The following is a 21,917-nucleotide window of genomic DNA, read 5'->3' on the forward strand; positions in this document are numbered from 1 at the left end:
TCCACCAAGTGGCAGTGTGGAAGTGACACATTTCTTTGTTTGAAGTGATGGCTCCACGCATAGCTGGAATGTCTTTTTTGTTTCCGATTTATCTGTACAGATATTTCATAGTTTTTCTTCCAATCAGAGGAAATGTCTTGTAAATAATAATAAACATTTTGTTACTTTTATTATTTTACTGAGTCTAATGTGTTTTCTGACTTTGGGTGGTGGAGGGTGATGGCTCCTATAAGGCTTGTTTTGACATGTAGTTTCACCATATGGATAATTACACATGCATTTGGCTGGCATACAAAATTAGCCATGTGGAGATGCGCGGTGGCAAGTGAGTTAGTGAATGCACAAGGTTCAGTATTATACTGTATATCCAGCGGCAGTACTCATTATATTCTCAGTATGGTAAGCTAATTCACTCATCAATTGAAAATACTGCAAGATTTTTGTTTTTTTAATTTATTTTTTTAAACGCACTTGGTTTGAGGTACCGATCGGGTCGTGACATCACGGATGTGCAAAGCAGATCAGGCAGAGGCATTACAGTACACAAGTGTGAAAATTCTATGTATGGCTACTTCAGCTTAGTGATATCACATTGCTCTTGTGAAGTAATATGGGGCATTGGGGAAAAATGGTCATCTAGTCAATTTCCAAAAAAAAAATTTTCAGCATACAAAACACATTCACTGCAAAAAACACTTTTTCCAAATTTCACAGGTGAACACTAGTGGTGCTTAGTAGGAATTAGTTTTGAATCTTGAGCAATAAAAGTAGCTAACTGGAAAGATTGGGACAGTTTGTAAATTTTAAGTTAGGTAGGTCATAGAATTCTTGGAAGACCTGGCAAAAGAATGCTAAGGGCTGCTGGAGAATCGGGAGCCACTGTATAGACTACTAGTTTGATGTTTCTGCCCGCGGAAGTGACTCCGCGACAAGCCATTTAACATGGATCATTTTGTAAGGTACAATAACCAATTATATTTTTTCTTTTCTTTTATAGTTAGTTATTGAAGGTGAACTTACCTGCAAGGTACGTGAGGAGGCTCTGGGTATGAAATGGCTGTGGCAGCTGCATGGATGCACACTGCAGGTGAAAACACTGCTGGTCATTCAATTCAGTTTTATGGAGCCCTGACAAACCAGGTGAACTTTGGCTGCCAGCATGCCAACAACCGGTCGCTACTTTGTGCTTGCCAAGAAGGACAGCTGATAAAGTATGTGTGTGTTGCTGCAGAATTACCCACAGGAATAGAACAGCAAGGAAGCTTATTATGCAGAAGAGTTGTAAATAGTTAAGGTATCAAAGTGAGAAATGTACTAAGTTAAGGAAATTATCTGATAGAGTGGCGTGTACATGTTTTCTATACACACATTTCGGGTGTATGCTGTATTATAATGGACTTTCTTCTAGAACATGGCTATGTGTGGTGGAAACCCAATGCATTTATGGCCAATTCATAAGCAGAATATGGAACTTTCAAATTAAGAGAGATTAAATCCAAGATCCAGAGGATGACTTAACCTCTGAGCAAATCTTGCTGACTCATTATTCATGGTCCAAAATTTGGTTCAAAATAAATTAATTTAATTCATTATTTAGGCACAGAAACCTGATGAAGGAAATGTTTATGGCATGGCAAAATGTTAAGAGAACAAAGGAAATTAAACACACACATGCTCACCTTCCGAAAGGCAGTGTTAAAAATTGCTAAGTAGTAAAAATTTGGATTTTAAATTTGCCAATACAAAATAAAACTGATGATGCATGCCCACTACACTTTCATGTGCTATTTTTACAAGTACTGACTCAATAATTCAATAAGGATTAACAATGCGTAAATAATGATTGGATTCTAAATGAGGTTTATGTACTAAATCGCCTGAGTCAAGAAAATATTTCAGTGAGTCAGTTGCTTCCAAATGAAGTGAAATACAGATTTGTAAAGCAAATTTTGTGCATGTAACAGAAGTGTTTAATGTGGAAAAGGTAATTAATTTTGTTTCTCTATTGAATCTTCTAGAAACATCTGCTAATGCCACTGTCCAAGTTGCTTTGCTGGTAAATTATGCTTTTTGTTTGTGATCAACTCTTTATTAAATAAATTCAAGGTGACAAGGTATAGACAATAAAAAAACATTAATTACAAAAAAAACAAATAAAATAAAATAAAAATTATTTTGAGATAATTCTGCAAAGAGAAAAATAGAGGTAAAGAGTATAGCTTAATTGTTCAACAATTTCCGAGCTGACAACATACACTATCCGACCACTTTATTAGTTACACCTTTCTAGTACCGGGTTGGACCCCCTTTTGCCTTCAGAACTTCCATAATTCTTTGTGGCATACTGTAGATTAAACAAAGTGCTGGAAACATTCCTGTGGAAATTTTGTCCATATTGACATTATAGCATCACACAGTTGCTGCAGATTTGTCGGCTGCACATCCATGACGCGAATTTCTCATTCAAACCACATCCCAAAGGTGCTCTATTGGATTGAGATCTGGTGACTGCAGAGGCCATTTGAGTACAGTGAACTTAATGACATGTTCAAGAAACCAGTTTGAGATAATTTCAGCATTGTGACATGGCACACTATCCTGCAAGAAATAGACATCATAAAGGGATAGACATGGCTAGCAACAATGCTCAGGTAGGCCGGGACATTTTAAATGATGCTCAGTTGGTACTAAGGTGCCAAGGTTTGCCAAGAAAATATCCCCCACACCATTAAACCACCACCACCAGCCTGAACCGTTGATACAAGGCAGGATGGATCCATACTTTCCTGTTGTTGACCTTAGTCATCCGAATGTCGCAGTAGAAATCAAGACTCATCAGACCAGGCAACATTTTTCCAATGTGCTATTGGCCAATTTTGGCGAGCCCATGTGAACTGTAGTCTCAGCTGCCTGTTCTTAGCTGACAGGACCCTGTGTGCTATCCTGCTGCTGTAACCCATTGGCTTCAAGGTTTGATGTGTTATGTAAACAGAGATGCTCTTCTGCATACCTCAGTTGTAACGAGTAGTTATTTAAGTTACTGTTGCCGTTCTATCAGTTTGAACCAATCTGGCCATTCTCCTCTGACATCTGGCATAAACAAGGCATTTTCACCCAGAGTACTGCCACTCACTGGATGTTTTCTCTTTTTCAGACCATTCTTTGTAAACCCTAGAGATGGTTGTGCGTGAAAAATCCCAGTAGAACAACAATTTCTGAAATACTTAAATCACTTTTTCTCCCCATTCTGATGCTCAGTGTGAAATTCAACAAGTCGTCTTGACAATTTCTACATACCTATCTATCTATCTATCTATCTATCTATCTATCTATCTATCTATCTATCTATCTATCTATCTATCTATCTATCTATCTATCTATCTATCTATCTATCTATCTATCTATCTATCTATCTATCTATCTATCTACCTAAATGCATTGAGTTGCTGCCATGTGATTGGCTGACTAGATATTTTGTTAACAAGAAGTTTGGAAAGAAAAAGTTGAACAGATATACCCATGAATGCCCAGGGAGTGTACAAGTCTGGGTATACACTGTACCTTAGCTTTCAGGCAACTATTACAACTTAAAAGCCATGACACATAACTCACCTCTTCCATTCATCTTCAGTCACAGACTTCATTTTCATAATCTTAGAGAAGGCAGTCGCGGTGCAATATAGTGATCATCACTTGTGTAGTTTGACATACTCAGCAACTCATTCTGAATCAGTCTGCCATTGACCCCAACAAACTCAACAATATTTGACTTATATCATGAAGTGGCTTGTGTGCACCAATGAGCTCTCACCCGTAAGTACAATAAACATAATGCAGCTACAAGGAATAAGGAACACGAATGTTTTTGACCTGATATATAGAATAGCAAGCTGTCAAATGTTGCATGAATGGAAAAAAGAAAATAAAGGGGTGAAATTTAATCTGAACTCTCTGTACGTGTAAACCCTTTTGCACAGACATCAGTTCTGCCAGGCAGCATGTTATTGGCTGCCAGAAAAAGGGGCAAGCATGTCTCACAATACTTTGCAAATGCCCGAATGTCATCACAGAGTCATCTAATCTGACATACCCTGCAATTCTTTAGTCATGTAATGTGACGTGTTCAGGTGACAAGATTAGTACCTGCAATAGTCATGTTTGACATCTCCTCTGACTAGAAATCATGTCATGAAACATTGACTTTAGAGTGCCTTACAGAAGTGCTCACATATTTTAAAAACTTTGCAAACCTGATACAAAATTTACATACCTTGCTTAATTCCATTTTTCCACACATGTGAAGAAAAATTAAAATGACACAATTAAACTTGGCAGGAAATAAAGCTACTTGCAAAACCAGACACCACATGTTAATATTTGGTCGAAGCAGCTTCTGTCACAATTGCATGTTTAGGTATTGCAGGTATTTACCACCTTTGCACACTGGGTATGACTGGTTTTTCGCCATGCCATTTGAATCATTTGCTTCCCTTTAATGTTTTTACTTATTCTTCATTGGCACTACCCTGTATTTTAAGTGTAGGGAAGACTAAGCAAAGTACCATTTTATATTTACCATCTTATTTTGCCAACTTACTGTAGCAGGTCTGCATTGTAGCTGTAGTTCAGACACCATTCCTTACTTCTCCTGTCCATAACATCCAGTAAGAGCTCAGGACAATGATATGCAATCGATATACTAGTCTCAACATAGGTCAGCAATCTTAGGCCTGGGAAAAGTTTAACTGGCATTCAGAAATTTTTCTGGATAAAACAAAAGAGAAAAATTCCTCAAAGCTATTGTTAAGAGTCTGTCTTCTCTTTAAAGCACTTTTGTTGTTTGTAATGTTGCTGGTTGGAGTCTCACTTAAACAATACATGCACATTTCATTGTTTAATATTGCTGTAGGGCGGCACGGTGGCGCAGTGGTAGCGCTGCTGCCTCGCAGTTAGGAGACCCGGGTTCGCTTCCCGGGTCCACCCTGCGTGGAGTTTGCATGTTCTCCCCGTGTCTGCGTGGGTTTCCTCCGGGCGCTCCGGTTTCCTCCCACAGTCCAAAGACATGCAGGTTAGGTGGATTAGTGATTCTAAATTGGCCCTAGTGTGTGCTTGGTGTGTGTGTGTGTCCTGCGGTGGGTTGGCACCCTGCCCGGGATTGGTTCCCTGCCTTGTGCCCTGTGTTGGCTGGGATTGGCTCCAGCAGACCCCCGTGACCCTGTGTTCGGATTCAGCGGGTTGGAAAATGGATGGATGGATATTGCTGTAATTGTTTTGTATTTCTGTTGTATTTCAGACATACTGTATTACCATAAATTAGACATACTATACTCAAGTCTGGAGACAAATGGGAGTCTTAAAAATGTGTACCTAATAATATGACCATTAAGTGTATGTGTATATTTTATCCTTTAACAATTTCTTTTTTTGTTCCATGCCCAGTTTGGTCTGTTTCTGCAGTTTTTGTAATGGTGCATGGTATTTTAATCTTATATGTGTCATTTTTTTTTATCATTCGAAGTGAATTCACTGTAATTATGCTCACAGTGTTTATGTTTTCTCCCTAACCGGTAACACCAATAAGCTCACTAAAAATCAACTAAACCTTTAACTTTAGGCTTTAAAACTATTAAAGAACTAAGAAATAAAGTATGAATAGGATTAATATCAGAGTTGATGCTACTGTACTTGTATCTCCTATTTAATGCTAATTTCTATTGCTGTTGTTCAATATTTGGCAGATACCATTGTTAGTTCTGGACTCGTCACCTTTGTTCACACATTTTTCTATATGTGAAACAGAAAAAGGGTCTGCTTAGGAGCATATGTTTAGACTGACATGACATAACTGGTATAAAAAAAATATTTATGAGGCAGGGCAACAAGGTGGCACAGTGGGAGTGGTGCTGCCTAATTGCCTGGGTTTCCTAAGTACTCCCTGAAAGGAGTTTGCATGTTCTCCTTGTGTCAGTGTTGGTTTCCTCCATATGATCCCGTTTCCTCTCATAGTTCTAAGACGTGCAGGTTAGGTGAATTGGTGTTGTCATATTTGTCCTAGTGTGAGTGTGGGCCTATCCTATAATAGGCCGGCGCCCTGTCCAGCAATTGTTCCTGTCTTGCACCCAATGCTTGCTGGGATAAGCTCCAAGAACCCTGCTTTCGATAAACGGATATTACAAAGCATGGGTTTATGATTCACTTAATGTGCTCCTGGGACACCATAACTGATCTAGTGTTAGAGAGATAAAAATGATACAATACTTGTGTTTAATTGTGGAAGGGATTTGAGATGACCCTTTCCTAAAACATTGATTCTTTAATTCCTACTCCCATATTCTTTGTCAACTTTGTCAATGTCAATGTCAACTTTATTTATATAGCACATTTAAAACAACATCGGAATGCTGTGGCCAAAGTGCTTTGCAATAATAGAATTAAAGACAAACATACAATTAACATGAATAACATAAATAGAAATAAAATAAATGAACATAAATAAAATAAATAATAAATAGAAGTAATGTTACATAATCACAATGAGGAAACCATCAGTATTACTGAAGGTCACAGAATGCAAGTGAATAGAAATGAGTCTTTAATCTTGTTTTAAACAGTTCAATTGTAGACGACTTCTTTATGTAATGAGGTAAAACATTCCACAGGCGAGGAGCAGCAGCTGCAAAAGCCCTGTCCCCCTTAGTTTTACACTTGGTACGAGGGACAACAAGAGACAACTGACCAGAAGATCTAAGCACTCTAGATAGCTGGTATAAAACACATAATTCGGATAATTAGGTAGGAGCAAGCCCATTTAAAGATTTAAAAACTAGCAACAAGATTTTAAAATCAATTTGAAAACTGACAGGCAGCCAGTGTAAAAAAGCTAATATTGGAGAAACTGAGTCATACTTTCTTGCCCCAACCAGAAAGCGAGAGGCAGCATTCTGGACCAACTGTAACCTGTGTATCAGGGATTTGCTAATCCTAGAATACAGCGAGTTGCAGTAATCAAGGCGAGAAAAGATAAAAGCATGAGCAGCTTTCTCAAGATCCCTAGAAGATAAAAAAGGCTTGATCTTACCTAATAGACGAAGCTATAAAAAGCAACTCTTTTATAATTTCAAATAAAAATATAGTTTGAAACAAACATATTCAATGGTTTCAAAGTCCATTTTTACACACATGGAAAATCCGGAAGTGCACAAAATTACCATTTAAAATAGAATTTTTACTATACTGTTCTTTTGTAGATGAAAGTTTCATTTATACCTTCTGTCTTTCATGGTCAAAACTGGATGATTTTAAAAAGGTGAAAAATTCAAATAAATAAAAACTATAAAGAAAAAACTTATTGTTAAAGCATTTTTTTTAGAAACCTTAGTATGAACTTACCGTCTATAATTCTTAACACTTTAAAATACCTACTTCAATAATAAAATTGCATTCCTCTACAAATTTGTTAGAAAACAAGGTAACAACACCCTAGAGTACAAAACAAATATTGCAGCATCATCTTGAGCTCACGACCCTGTGTTGACCCACACTAATGAAGATGGGCACTTGAGGCACTGATAATAATGACAAGTTGGCAAAACACTACAGCAACAAGACAGAAATTTACTGTATGAACCCAAAGAACAAAAAGTACCAAAATACAAGTCACTTTTACAGCCAAAACTGTATCGTGCAATAGCACAAAAAAAGACAGAGCCTCTGATAAATTATGAAAGTCAGAATATCAGAATGAAGAAGCCTAGCTTTGTAAAATAAACAAAAGAGCTGATGATTTCACAGTGCTTACAGGTATCCAAGTATAGGGAAAGAAGTGGCCACTAATTCTCCATACACCTCATCATGTCAAAATATCATAGACATTTTGAATTCCCAAACACACTCCGCCAGCTGCCACTCTTGACAGAATAAAAAGGTTGTAAGTAAACCTTAACTTACCTCAAGTAGTTTTAAAGCCCAGTATCTCAGCTACAGTACTATTGTCTACCTAACAATAAACATACAGTGAACATCTTACAATCTTAAAGACATTAAAAAATTAACTATTCTTTTTGAACATTAAATTCTATAATTAAGTTCCCATTTGAAGAACAGTCTTTTTGCACTTGAAAGAACATTTAAAGATCAAGAAAACTGTCATTTTATTTTCATTATTGCTTTGTAAACAAACTTAACATTTAGAGGTTTGCCTTCACATTGCTAAAGTGATCAATAAAACAACTTAATCAATATGTCTGAAATATCAGCATGTAACAAACAAGGATTTAATCCTCAAATGCACCCAGAACCTCTTATATAATGAACACAGCAAGCTACAGTCTTAAAACCCTGTTATAAAATGAAAATGACGCTTTGTGGAGAGTCTGAATTGCAGTTAAAGGCACTCTGTGTCATACTATAGTATTTCACAGTCTCTCAGACACGATGATTGTGATTATCAATAATTCATTTTTAGAGACACTGCAACAAAATCATTTAGATAAAACTGTGTATAAACAAAGTAAAGAAAATGTGAAAAATATCAATTACTGTATTGTCTAGTCAGCAGGTCTGATGTGGCCTTCAGTTCTTTCACCTTACAAAAGCAACATTTGCTTGCCCAATTTCCTTTCAATAGTGTTGGCTGTGAAATCATATGCAACCAAACAATAATGTTATGTTACACAAGAAGGTATAAAACTGCACTTAAAAGTAAATAATGGAGAGGAGGAAAAACACCTGAATAAGCCTATTCAGCTGCAGTGTGAAACAAACTATTGTGAACAAAATGGGGTGCCACCGAACCTCACAGACACAAATCCCAATTCAAACAAATGTATTTATTTAACAAAGTACTTTCACAGAGGCTTGTTTCTTGTTCATAACACAAAATACTTTTCTCTTCTCTCTCATTGTCATTCCAGGCAAGCTTTGTCCTGCTTCTGCACTGGCTCCATCTCACCTGGATGTGACTGAGTACCTCCTTTTATGTGGGACCCAGGAATACTTCTGTTGTAAGGACATTGCATGTAGGAAGCTTTTCCAGGTCAGAAAAAAGCCCCACAAAGTAGGAAAATTCAATCTCTGCAGCTCTCCCTGGCGACACCCATGGAACCCAGCAGGACTGCCCCATGGGGCTATAGTTCCCAGCATGCCCTACAGTTGTGCTTATGGGTTTCCTGGCCCAGGAATGCTGCCATGTAGCAGATTGGGGGAGCATATGGTCCTGGAATGCTGTCTCCCCCTGCTCCTCCATTATACTGGAAGTACGGAATCATCCCAGAACAGAGTACCCTTTAAAGGCTGAAAATAAAGGGGAAGTGTTGGAATACTTTGGTGCCAAGAGTCGTTTTATTTGGTCCAGAGAGGTGCATTAAATGTAGAACTTTAAAGAGACAGTAGGAATTAATTGATTCTTGGGCACATTTATGATGGGTTTACATTCAAAAGAAGCCTCCTCTCCTTAGTCAGATGACTCTGGGACAGTAGGATAAGGCTCATCTGGAGTAGTGGAGAAGGAGGAACAGGAGGACATTTAAGATCAAGATTAATATTAAGATTACTCACTGTGTGCATGAGAGAATCATTGGTTTGTAACAAAAGCCTGTTTTGGACAAAGTTTCTTTTATGACAAAATAAAAGAGACTTTTTGAATAGAGCCTTGTCTAGTGTAGTTGTAGTCTGGGTTTGGGGACTGAGACACCTTGGGGTGTCCATCATGTATATATTACATAAATTGCTAAAAACATTAAGGGAACATTTTTTTAATCAGAGTATAGCATCAAGTCAATGAAACTTCTGGGATATTGCTCTGGTCAGTTAAGTAGCAGAGGAGATTGTTAATCAGTTTCAGCTGCTTTGGTGTTAATGGAATTAACAACAGGTGCACTAGAGGAGAAACAATGAGATGACCCCCAAAACAGGAATGCTTTAACAGGCGGAGGCCATTTTTCCCTCCTCATCTTTTCTGACTGTTTTTTCACTAGTTTTGCATTTGGCTACGGTCAGTGTCATTACTAGTAGCATGAGGTGATACCTTCTCCAGGATGGCACATCAATACATGCCATTGCCAGAAGGTTTGCTGTGTCCCAGCACAGTCTCAAGGGCATAGAGGAGATTCCAGGAGACAAGTAGTTATTCTAGGAGAGCTGGACAGGGCTGTAGAAGGTCCTTAATTCATCAGCAGGACCGGTATTTGCTCCTTTGGGCAAGGAGGAACAGGATGAGCACTGCCACAACCCAATAAAATGACCTCCAGCAGGCCACTGGTGTGAATGTCTCTGACCAAACAATTAGAAACAGACTTCATGAGGGTGGCCTGAGGGCCCGACGTCCTCTAATGGGCCTTGTGCTCACTGCTTGGCACTGTGGAGCTCGCTTGGCATTTGCCATAGAATACCAGAATTGGCAGGTCCACCACTGGTGTCCTGTGCTTTTCACAGATGAGAGTAGGTTCATCCTGAGCACGTGACAGATGTGAGAGGGTTTTGAGAAGCCGTGGAGAACGTTATGCTGCCTGTAACATCGTTCAGCATGACCAGTTGGTGGTGGGTCAGTGATGGTCTGGGGAGGCATATCCATGGAGGAACACACAGACCCCCACAGGCTAGACAACGGCACCTTGACTGCCATTAGGTATTGGGATGAAATCCTTGGACCCATTGTCAGACCCTATGCGAGTGCAGTGGGTCCTGGGTTCCTCCTGGTGCACAACAATGCTCAGTCTCATGTGGCGAGAGTGTGCAGGCAGTTCCTGGAGGATGAAGGAATTGATACCATTGACTGGCCCCCACGCTCGGCTGACCGAAATCCAATAGTACACCTCTGAGACATTATGTTTTGGTCCATCCAACACCGCCAGGTTGCACCTCAGACTGTCCAGGAGCTCCGTGATGCCCTGGTTCAGATCTGGTAGGAGATCCCTCAGGACACCATCTGTTGTCTCACGTGAGGGCCATACAAACTACTGAGTACAATTTGAAGTTGCTGCAATGAAATTTCAGCAAAACGGACTAGCCAGCCACATCATTTTTTAACTTTGATTTTCAGGGTGTCTTTGAATTTAGCCCTCTGTAGGTTGATAATTTTCATTTCCATCCAATGATATGGCATCCTTTCGTTCCTAACACATTACCCAGTCCATATCAGTATAGATATCCAGTATGATTTTTTTTCCCGTTGAGATCTGATGTGTTTTCAAAGTGTTCCTTTAATTTTTTTGAGCAGTTTATATCGTACATATGTATATAATATGTGTGTGTGTGTTTGTTTGGGTATTCGTGTGCATTGTGGAAAGAGAAAAAAGAACACCCTTTAGGCATCATACTATTGATCATCATCACACACACACAACTTGATTCAAGTTCATTCAAAATTTGATTCAAGATTTAACTTATACATGGAATGTCATGTGTTGAATCATTCTCACATTAGCTTGGCCTGTATGTAGACATTGTATTGTTTTTTGAAAAGGTGCTACAAATTAATATTGGGACCTAGTAGTGAGATTTACGATTTTCACTATTGTCTCTTCAGCCATCCATTATTAAACTTGCCCCTCTTATTATATTGTCTGAGTTATTATTTTCATTATTACTTACATTATTATTAATAATGATAATAATAATAAGAATACAAATCTACTACATTTATTTTTAAAAATATTAGTGTTTTGTCTTTTGAAATTATGTAATCTGACATCTGCCATATTATGTATTTGTATTACTGAAGAGTTTACTGCGTCACCAGTAATATTGTACTTATAAAGTGACTTACATACAAAACTAGTAGAAAAGATATGCTTATCTAATAGATTTATTAGAAAACAGCAAATACAGTCCCACTGAAGTGGCAAATATAGGGTTTTGACTATTATTAATGCCAGTCTTCGTGAAAAGAGACAAATGTGCCTCTTTAAATTATGAACTTAAGAGGACTTTAATGATGGGGTGGCCAGCATATCATAACTAACTATAATGTTTCAATAAAACTGTGTATGAAGCAGTATAACAGAGAAAGCAGAAGGAAAATGATCCAATAAAATGTTACCGTGCTTTCATAAAGACTGAAGAACCTGTCAATCTTCCTAATTATAGACCTTCTGCAAAATTAACTCCTTTGACCTTTTACTGTTAATCAAAATCATCTATATGCCTCAGTGCTGATTCTTGCAGGACATCATTTCTGACATTCTCTGATTTATAAACACACCTTTCTCTGGTGAGAGGAACTGCATCAAAAACTTTCTGGAAGTTAAAGTAGACTGCACCATTTACTGTGCTCCTGTTGTATGTTTCCTTGTCTAAAACAATGCTTACTCTCTTTAATTCACTTGTAGTGGACAGATGATTTTACATATTGCTTTTTTATAGTTCTATAGTTAAACTGTAGCTTTTATTTTGGTGTGGTACAAGTTAAGGCATCTTGATTTTATTGTCCATGATCAGTACACATTACTTATTTAAAAGTTTGGCTAGACACATGTCTAAGGTCAGGTTGGGGAGCATGCAGTGGTACTACGTGTTGCCGCATCCACCACACAACGAAATACCTCAGGATCCTGGTTGGCAAACCAACAGGCAGATACACGGTCCATTCCCACCTTCTGCAAATGACAATCTGTCTGCTGCAGCCAGGTGTTACTGGGTGTCCCCTTGACCTGGTCAAGCTGCTCAGGTCCTCAACAATGAGGATCCTGCAAGACGGATCACACTCTGGGAAACATGCCACATGGCAGTAGTGCTGAAACTGATGCTCCCTCACAATGCAGGTAATGCGCATCCTTTGGAAAGTCTAAGTCAAACCAGCGGTACCCAAGGATTTTCCAGAGAGACACAGTACCAAAGGAGTCCAGTCTTTGTCTCAGGTCAATGGATAGTGTCCATGTCTCGCAACAATATAGCAAGACAGGAAGCACCTAGACTCTAAAGACTTGGACCTTCCTCCTCCCCATGCTCTCTCAGTCCGTCTACTGACCGTCTTCAGCTTCAAACATGAATGTTGCTGCCGAGGTAAGTAAAACTCTTGACACGGTTAATTTTATCTTCGCAGACAGAAACATTGCTAATGGCTGTGTCCATGAGGTCATTAAAGGCTTTCATCTTAGTTTTTATCCAGGACCCTTGCAAGCTCAGAAACTCAGACTCCTTGGTTAGTTTCTCGAGAACCCCAATCAGAGCCACCATTGACTCTGCAAAGATCACAGCATCATTGGCAAAGTCAAGATCAGTACATCTTTCTTCACCCACAGATGCCCCACAGCCACTGGACACCACAACCCTGCCCTGCCTATGCAGGCACTGATCAGAGTAGGAGCAAGAACACAACCCTGATGTACCCCAGAATCAACTGGGAAGAATGCAGAATGCTCCACTCTGCACAACACTCAGAGTACCAGTGCATAGGCTGGCCCTGACATTAGGCAGTGTGTGGTGTAATGGTTAAAGCTTTGGAGTTCAGACCATGAGGTTGTGGGTTCAAATACTGCTACTGACACTGCATGACCATGAGCAAGTAACTTGACCTGCCTGTGCTCCAATTGCAACATCAAAAAAGAAATATAACCAATTGTACTATAAATGTTGTAGGTCATCTTGGATAAAAATGTCAGAAAAATAAGTAAATGAAAATGTAAAAAAAAATGTAAAAGGCATCAGGCAACTTTGGGGGATCCTGTGAAGTCTCAGGATGTCCCATAGTGCAGCTCAATCAACTAAGTTAAATGCTTTATGAAAATCAAGCCTGTAAAGAAACTCTGCCGATACTCACATTTGCGCTCAATGAAAACCCTCACTGGCAGGATGCAGTCGATGGTAGACCTCTTAGGTGTAAAACAAGACTGCTCTTGTCACTGGTAGGTGAACAAGTGATCACGGATCCTATTAAAGATGAACCTAGCAAGGATCTTACCTGGCACCGAGAGCAGTGTTATCCCCCTGTAGTTGACACAATCCTGGCAATCACCCTTTCCAAATAAGGACAAGTCCCATTTTACACTCAGTTGGGGTGACACCCATTTGCCAAATGGTAACAAAGATTCCTTGCAATGCCAGGAGGACAACTTTACCACTCCCCTGGAGAAGTTCACCCCGGATACCACAGATCCCTGCAGCCATCCATACCCTCATCTGAATCATCAGTTGTGCAATTTCAGTGAGATTGGATGGTTTACATCTAATTGGAGGATCGGCCTTGAGAACAGTGGACCCATAGATTTCCAATGTCCAAGCCGGAGAATCAGCTTTAATCAGCTGCTCAAAGTAGCCAGCCCAGTAGGTCACAAAAGCAGCATCATCCTTAAGGACCATTCCATCACATGCCCTGGCTGTGATTCTCCAAGGATCAGATTCGGATGTGTGTAATACTTTGATTCCTCTGTAAGCTGGATTTAATATGCTTCTCAGTTCCCTGTACAGACTGGAGATACCATCAAGTCATGCACTGCAACTTCTTCTTAAAATATCTAGGGTGCCCTGTGAGATGAAATACCTCTTTCTGGGAACACTGGCAACACCAACATAACCTTCAGCAACCTTGAGAGTCTTGTGACAGAAGGTCTCCCACATCACATTACAATCGGCAGTCGCACCCAAGTCTGCAAGGTCCTCATACAAACTGTGTACAAACTTATTAGAAACAGCCAGATCTTGGAGTCTGGCCGAGTCCAGTCTTATTCTCCTAGTAGTTGGTAGCCTACTGGGCCAAAGCTGGGTCTTCAGAGTAGCAACAACAATTCAGAAACTGTGCCCATTTTCACATCCTGCAGCTCTGTAGGAGCCTCCAGCATGAGGATGTCATCGATGTCCTTCACTGCACCACCAGTATTGGAATACTAAGTCCAATGATGTGGTTCAGGGAGCTGGAACCAAGATCCAGTAATCAGCTGCCCCGACCTTTTACAAAGTAAAGGAACATGAAGCCACTTTCACCATGGTCACCAGACCCACGGGGACTGACACAATTCTCACAGTGCCAGTAGTTGCATTGAAGTCACCCATGACCAGAGGAGTGTCACCTCGTGGGCACCCATCAACCACTGAGCAAACATACGCTGTATGCTCTAACCTTAATTTTAACAAAAATAAATACAGTGCATATGTATAACATTTACACATACTGCATGTTAATACACTGCTTGCTAATTATTCCGTTTCCACTAATATGATTTTTTTTTGGAATTGTGGCCTTTTGCTTTTTCCAATTGTTTTGTGTATTGACCTCATGATTTTATAACTATCTAATTAAAACTAATCAGAAACAGAAACATGAAAATAATTAAACTAATTAAAATAGAGTACACAAATGAACAGATAATAGGAAATACTGAGGCTTATATAATGTTGTGTCATATCAGAACAAATTCAATTAATGTGCAGTGGTTCTTTTCATTCAGGTTATTTATTGGAAAAATTTTGACAGAACAGTCAATTATTTATTTCATTAATTTGTTTTTTATTCTACATAACATGTTGACCAATTAGTATAATTTATTTCTGTTATATAACTTCACATTGTGAATTCCATTTAAACCAATTTAGTACCCCACTGGGCCAAAGCCTATTCTAGCATCATATTCTCAAGGCGGGATTTAGCACTGGATTGGGCACCTGCCCACTACATGATACATTCACAGAGGACTAATGTCAAATTACCAATTAATCTAACTGTTGGAGATAAATTTGGTGGAAGATCCATGTAGACACAGAGAGAAGTTAAAGTAGATACAGACAAGAATCAGCAGTGAGACTGCAACCCACAACCCTGAGTTCATTAAATTGCACTGCTAACCACTGTGCCATCATGCTGTGCATTTGTTATACCTGCAGGGCCCAAGGAGAAAAGGAGTGAATACACGGGTAGTGTTATCATGCCAGATAAGTAAAGAAGGAAGTGTGGTTTAATTTGTTTATATGCGATGTGCCCACTTTGTGCTCCAAAATGGATGGAAACAGAGCCAAAAAAATGAAGGTCTCATAGAATATCCTGACTGGAAGCATCACCGTGTGGTTTGGAAACACTACCCAAGATGAAAGGAAAGCTTTACAAAGGGTTATAACAACTGCAGCGAGGATTACTGGTTTTCAACTTCCTCCATTAAAATTCTATACACCAATGTAGGAACAAAGCACTAGACATCCTCAGAGATTTCTTTCATCCAGGAGATTCTCTGTTCATGTGTAGGAAACCTGGGTATAACCTCAGACACCTAAGGATAGAGAATTTAATTAAACACAGCATGCTTTTACAACAAGCTCTTTTCAGCAGCAATCAGAATAGTTGCTAAAGATATACAGGTTGCGGAGAAGTATGTTCATGTTTCTCCAAGTCCCCCATCCCCTTTACTCTTAACTGTCTTTGATATTTATGCACCTTGATATTTAAGGATCTTGTTATTTATTTTCTACAAATTATGTATGAATTTTTAATTTTGTTAAATTAAATGTTTGGTTGACAGAGGGATTTCAAGCTTTCAGATGTACTTGCATTCTTGTACTTGTGCAAATGGCAAGTAAAGTTTCTGCTCTACTCAGTTCTTTTTTATGAAATCTTCAGTGTTTTCATTGAATCTATAATTGTCCCAATATATTTTTAATTTTCAGCAATCTCAGTGCCTTGTTTTGATGATTGTTTCTAGTGGGCGAATAATATTTTCTACAAATTTAATTATTGGTTCTTTGACTTTTTTGGAACATTAATTTGAGGAAAGGGCTAATCACAAATCTCATTACAAGAAAGATCAGACTTCTTTGTTACATGTTTGATTGCTTGCCCAACAGGTCCTCATAGAACTTTGCTTCACTCTTTTGAGGTTGTATAATAGCAGCGTTCAATGTTCTCTCTAAGGACGGCCTGGTACATGCTTTCTGTGAGCAACAAAGTCTAAACAATTTTTGAGAATCTGTATTAAGAGTACAATTCTGTATATAGCACAAAAAAATCACACATGATTATTTACTGTATTTCATGTTTAATGTTAAGTATTGAAAAATTAATTGAACTGGTAACACTTTTAATAAAGTTATATGTGGAAACTATATTGCTGAAAATTGAATTGAAGGCATATGAAGGAGTGAATGAAAGACGAACCCGAGAGAATGTGCAAATTCACTCAAATCAATTTGGTTTCATGCTGGGAAGAGGCACGGTCAATGGCATCTTCATTCTATGAGGTACAAGAAAAGATCTTGTGGATCTTGAGAAGGCATTTGACTGGGTGCCATGAAAGGTGGTATACTGGACCTTGAGAAATGAGGGAGTCACCAAGAAACTCATACGGGTTATCAAGTCAATGTATGATGGTGCAAAAACAACAGTGCCAACACCACAGACATTGAAATACAGGTAGTTTGCATCAAGGATCTTGCTTCAGCTCGCTACTGTTTATAATTGTGATGGATGCCATCGGTGAGTTCGCCAGAAGAGAATTGCCATGGGACATGCTGTATGCAGACAATTTGATTGTGGCTGAGGATTCACTTGCCAACCTACAATCCAGGTTTAATGTATGGCAGAATACCTCAGAAAGTAAAGGACTCAAAATCAGCGTCCAGAAAACTGAAACTATGGTGTGCTCCGGGATGGATGATGTCCTGAGAATTATAGATATGAGAGGAAATGTACTGAAGCAAGTTGTCATATTGAAACATTTAGGGTCACTAGTGAATGCCAAAGGAGATATGTTAAGCACAGAATTAAAGTAGCTTGGCAGAAGTGGAAACAATTGTATGGCATGATATATAATAAGAAGATGCCAGTCTAAAAAGGAAGGTGTACAAGATCATGATAAAACCGGTGCTAATGTATTGGGCAGAGGCATGGGTACTAAGAAGGAAAGAAGAGGAATTTCTAGAAAGAATAGAGATGAGAATATTGCGTTGAATTACTGCAGTCACACTGAAAGACAATATGAGAAATGAGGACATCCATTGTGCAGTTGGAGTAGCAAGCTTTAGAGAGAAACTGCAGGAAGCATGGCTGAGATGGTATGGACACATGTAGTGGAGAGAGGACACTGCCTGCATTGTTAGTAGCAAACGTATTTCGACATTAAAGTCATGGACAGCAGAAGAAGAGGTGGAAGGATACAGTACAGCATGATATGAAGGAACTACGGCTTATACCAAGGACAGAACCAAATGGAAAAGAAGAACCCATGCAGCTGACCCTTCACCAAGGGACTAAAACACCCAGGAGATGAGAGAGAGAGATAACAGTTTTAACAAACAGTTCATTTCTACTCAAAATTTCACTGAATATTCAAATAGTTTCTCTTCTGACTTTTTTCCATCTCTCATAAGTTATACACTTTATCAACATTAACAATCTGTTCAGAATTGAAAGATTTTAATTCTCATCAAGTGTTCTTAATGCTTGGCATGTAAGTGATTTCTAGATTTTGTTTTTGTATTACCTATTAGACTGAATTCTCTTTCACAGCTAGCACTTAAGACCTGAAATAGGCCACAAATGTATCAAAAGTGAAAACAACACCCACTTTGAAATCATCCTTTCTCAAGAAAATATTGCAGATAACACCATCCATCTATGAGTATTAACAAGTACTTCCCAGAAGCCCATGCTGTCCAGTGCTTTGCCGAAAATCCATTTCAACAAAACATTCCATCAACCACTGTGTCTTAAACCCCAAAGACTGTTTCTTTGATGTACCACTTGAACTTTCATCAGCTTTGTGCTTAGACATGGCTAAAATCACAAAGACACAACAGCATAGACCGTTATGGATAGTGCAATTTTCCTGAAAACTCATTTAAATAAGGTTGGTAATTGATTTAGTTTAATTAATTTGTATTAATTTTTATAGTTTAATTTTGTTTGAAAGTTGGGTCTTCTTGTGAGGGATCATGAGCCATGCTCTTAAAATGTACTGCATAAGCGATCACTCACACGCTCGGCTTAAAAGGAACACTGGTACCATCTAATGTATGAGTTTCATTTTTCATAGAAGAAATTCAGAACACAAATAATCTAAACAGTAATTCAAGAACCAGACACTATAAAATGGATGTTTTTTAACAGTAATTAGTGTTCTTCTGTTTGATTTTAAACACTTTCTCCAAGAGTCTGACAAAACAATGTAAAAAATAACAGAGTACACAACACTTAGGTCCCAACATAAATTTCAGCGATAATTGAACACAAATACTTAAAAATGAAGGGTCTTCTAATGCTTTAAAATGATGAAGTGCTCTCAATGGGGGAAGTTCTCAGCACTATTACGGTAGTAGGACATTTTGCAAGATCTTAAGAACCAGCAGTAACTAGCAGTAATATTTGGGAATTTCAAGTATCACATGGCAGCCTGTGGAGTGAAGACTTTGGCTTACTGATCTACACATATTCAGATTCTTTTAACTGTTATTCCAATAGCAGGAGAATATTAAGATGTTTAGATTGTTTTCAAACACAATGCTCCCTTGGTACATAGGCCATGATAAAATGCATGCTTTTTTAATCCCCTAGAAGTCCACTAGTCCACTAGTTCCTGTCACAAAGCCAGTTTATCTTTATGTTTGTAATATCTTGCATGAACAGTTAATTATAGTTACCATTAATTGATTAGTTATAGTGTGAGAGCAGTTAGTCTGCATATTCATAGTTCTGATGGGCTAAATGCCTGTTTTGAGATTGCACTCTCAGTGTGGCTATGTGAATCAATAAAGGTGCTCCTTGATTCATTCTTTAATTATAGGTGAATTTCTCTGTGTGCTGAGTCATACACATTTAGTCTTCTCTTAATGCAGCATTGCCTGAATGTTTATTGGAGTTATTATTTCCATAGTCAATTATTGATGTAATGAAATTATATTTAAACTTTCAACAGAAATAGTAATGAAGAGTACAAATATCACTAATAATATTATAAGCATAAGGTTTTATATTTTCAGTTTTTAAGCAACATTGTGTACCAAAGTACCTGTTTTAGCCCATTTCCTATTTGTGCTATAACCTCCTGTTACATTTAGAGCCATCTTTTTGACATGAGTATGCATTTGCAATATGTGTTTTCTTACAGTAGAGAGGAAGATGTATAGATTAAATTAATTATTTGTTATCTGATGACATGCCTACCTGGCAACATGACAAATGTTTGGTATCTATTGACTGAGATACCTTTCCTGGAACTGGCTGGCTGGTCTTTTAGAATTCCTTTACTACTCTTCTTCTGTCAAAAACTCTGAATCTACACCTCTCAAGTTTAACATTCGTAGATGATGCCCTGTCTAGACTTGTCTTATTTCTCTCATCAGGAATATACTGTATGTTTCCCTCTCATCTTCTGAGATGGCTACTCTTTCCATCATAGGTGCCTTGTATCTCAGAAAAGTTGTGGTATTGATGTCCATTCCAATTTATATGTCTACCACCTGTGATATCTTGCCCTTTGACTACTCCTAATGCTCAGTGTTTTGCAAATGATTGCTTGACAATAATGCTTGCTGTGGAATCACCTGAGCTTATTTGACTTTATTAGTTACCAGCTGTCCCCCATGACTCCACCCGCGTAGTACTGAAAGAGGACAAACTTTAAAAATCAATAATGGAGGCTGGCGTGTGAGTGAGGAGGGCCCTGCCTGGGTCCCTACTCCTGACGTCACGCTTTCCCCTTCCCCTTGGTCCATTGCCTTTGTCTTGAATTTGTGTGAATAAATCGCTCCTGCAAGTGAACTGTGATGCTTAGCACGATGAGCAAAGTTGAAAAATCAACCGGAATGTTCAAGTAAATTATAGAAAAAAACCTGATCTAAATCCGTTAAGTAGTTCTCTTGTGAAAAGCGGACAGACATACAGACAGACATTGGATTTTATACAGTATATATAGAGATAATATTTAAGCAGCTTCTCAGCAGCATCTGAATACTTTGCAATGCTGTATTGTGTAACCATTTGTTCAAATCTCATTTTGTTTTACTGGATTTTAAGACATTGGTCCTACTGCTTCTAATAGGAAGATTGTGTTAATGTTCTAATCTTCTTGCTTATCACAGTCTCTAACTGTGTTACCTTTTTTGTTTTTGCCAGTGTCTGTTCTGTTCACTGACCACTACATATTTAATGTCTTTTCTTGGCATAACAGTGATTTCTGGCCTGTTTTATGTGGGCAGCAGGACAGTAGATTATAGTCTGCATGCAGGATCTCCAATTGATTACGTGCTCTCTCCAAAGAGGTGGAAAAATATTACAGAAAGTACAGATCAATAGAAAACAGTTACAAATAAAACAGTGGGTGAATGTATTATGTTAAAAAGGCTGCCTTAGTTTTAAAAATAGCTGGGTTGACCTCAATTGTGTTTTTTTTTCAATTTCATGTAGTAAAGAATGTATTAGATAGAACTTTATTTGACCCCAGAGGGAAATTTGGCCTTTTACACAAGCTATTTAAATAAATAAATACTGTACATAAATAGGCAGATAAGTAAGTAAATAAATAAATATACACACACTGAAATTACAATAAAGCAAGAAAAATTGAAAAGAAAAAACCTCTCACTTGGCAGCCACAGTCACAGTAAGGCATTATGCAGACATATTGCTGTTGGTATAAAGTATTCCCTGTAGTGTTTCCTGACTCCCTTCTGCTGAATAATTCGTTGGCTTAAAGTTCTCAGTGTTAGTGTGTCAGAGAGAGGATGTGCAGCTTTGTTCATAATGGCACTCAGTTTTTTTTTTGGTTCTCTCCTTCGCTACTACCTCCAGGGGGTCCAGAGTGCATTCTATATCTGAGCTTGCCCTTTTAATTAACTTGATGATTTGGTGGGCTACTCTTGAAATGATGTTACCAGCTCAGCATACCACAGTGTAGAAAATGACACTGGCCAGAGCTATAGAAGATGTCACATCCCACATTAAAGGAACTCAGTCTCCTAAGGAAATAGAGCGTGCTCTACACTTTCTTATACAGTTCCTCTGT

Source organism: Erpetoichthys calabaricus, chromosome 5 (genome assembly GCF_900747795.2).
Source record: "Erpetoichthys calabaricus chromosome 5, fErpCal1.3, whole genome shotgun sequence".
NCBI classification, from domain to species: Eukaryota; Metazoa; Chordata; class Cladistia; order Polypteriformes; family Polypteridae; genus Erpetoichthys; species Erpetoichthys calabaricus.